This window comes from Cornus florida, unplaced genomic scaffold (genome assembly GCF_030987335.1).
Source record: "Cornus florida cultivar Cherokee Brave unplaced genomic scaffold, ASM3098733v1 CherokeeBrave_3.0.0_Hap2_Chr09, whole genome shotgun sequence".
In the NCBI taxonomy this organism is placed as follows: Eukaryota; Viridiplantae; Streptophyta; class Magnoliopsida; order Cornales; family Cornaceae; genus Cornus; species Cornus florida.
The window spans coordinates 43,364,732-43,366,459 of NW_026775579.1; the positions used below are offsets into that span (position 1 = coordinate 43,364,732).

At 37.8% G+C, this 1,728-nt stretch overlaps 1 pseudogene; it reads right to left on the reverse strand.

Annotated features, from left to right (window-relative positions):
- Nucleotides 1-1,331: 1,331 nt before the first annotated feature.
- Nucleotides 1,332-1,430, reverse strand: LOC132275624 (small nucleolar RNA R71; annotated as a pseudogene).
- Nucleotides 1,431-1,728: the final 298 nt, after the last annotated feature.

Below are 1,728 nucleotides of genomic sequence, written 5' to 3' on the forward strand. Positions count from 1 at the left end.
TTACTCACCCTTGTTATCTTTTTAGTTAGAGGTAGTAGTGTCATTTATAAATTTAAAACTTGGCCACACTATTTTGCACAAATTTGGTTATACCCCACAACAGGCCACCAAGTTTTTGGCGCCGTTGTCGGGGATTCAAATTGGTAACTCCGTGTTTTGGAAACAAATAGGAATTAGTACTCTTTTGATCATGTCTTTACTTTATTTTCTTTCTTTGTTCTTATTTAATTAGGTGCATTAAGCAAGGAAGTTGAGTAAATGAGAATTGAAAGTAAGGAAGCCAAGTAAAGCTAAGCAAAAGCAAAAAGGAGCTAAAATCTAAAAAAATTGCAAAGCATAGCAAGGCTTGAAAATTTAGAAGTTTAATTGAAGTTGCTTAAGGACCCTTTGTGAGATCTTTCTAACTCAATCTCTAGTTAAATCGTCGGCCCGCGTGGTGGCAAGTTTTTCATTTCATAGATAAATCGTGAGCCCGCATGGAGGTAATTTAATTTTCTTTGCATATTGTTCAAACATGGGAGTATGGGATCATTGTATGTGGAGAATATTTGTTGATTAACTTGTTGTGGGGGCGAAGTGATTGTTATTTGCTTGTTATTTGTTCAGCTAGTGTATGCATGGTTGTAGGTCATTAAATCCTACTCTTGTCCCTCCTATTTTGCATCTTGAATTGGTTGTTCGTAATCCAAGGGGAAGAGGTAGTTCTTATCACTCCATTTTACTAATAGAGGAATTGAATGACGACCATGTGGAGGACCTTGGTCACATAGACCAACAAGGCATCCTCCACCCTAATGTGCATCATGAAAATATTCAAATACCATTAGGTATGCCTAGACCATTCATTCCACCATAACAACAAGGCCAAATTCCTTTAGGAATGCCTTGGCCAATTTTTGTTCCACCACCTCCATTATGCAAGGCAATCAAGGTGTTCGAGTAGCACCGCCGGTTGTGAATCCTCCCATTGCTTTAAGAGACCATTATGTGCCTAATGCATACAATGCACCCACTTGCATTCAATTGCCCCCATTTAGAGCACATCACTATAAGATTAAACCGCAAACCATTCAAATGCTTACCAACTATCATGGACTTCCAAGTGAAGAACTTTACAAGCATCTGGATGAGTTTCTTGAAGTGTGTTCCACCGTAAAATACACGGACATGCCGGAAGAGGTTTTAAGACTTAAAATTTTTCCTTTCACCCTTAAAGATAAGGAAAAATATTAGTTCAACAATCTTAGGCCTTTTTTGATAACTTCTTGGGCAGAAATGTAACAAGAGTTCTTGAAGAAGTACTACGCGGTTTCTAAAACCAATGCCATGAGAGCTTCAATTAGAGAATTTTCTCAAGGGGATGGGGAAATGTTTCATGAGGCATGGGAAAGATTTAACGACTTGCTTAGGAAGTGCCCACATCATGACATACCTAAGTGGCAACTAGTCCAATATTTTTTTGAAAGTTTACTAGATAGTCACAAGGGTATGGTTGATGCATCTATGGGTGGTTCTTATCTTGACAAGCATGAGGATGATGTGAGGAAATTGTATGAGAGTATGAGTGAAAATTCAATGCATAGATCCTTATCTTCTAAAAATGGTAGAAATCTAGGTGGAAGGAAGAATGTTGGCTTATATCAAGTTGACAATTCCAATGATATAGCCGCCGAGATGAAATCCTTATCTCAAAGGTTTGATCAATTTTTTACTAACCAAACTTCGGTG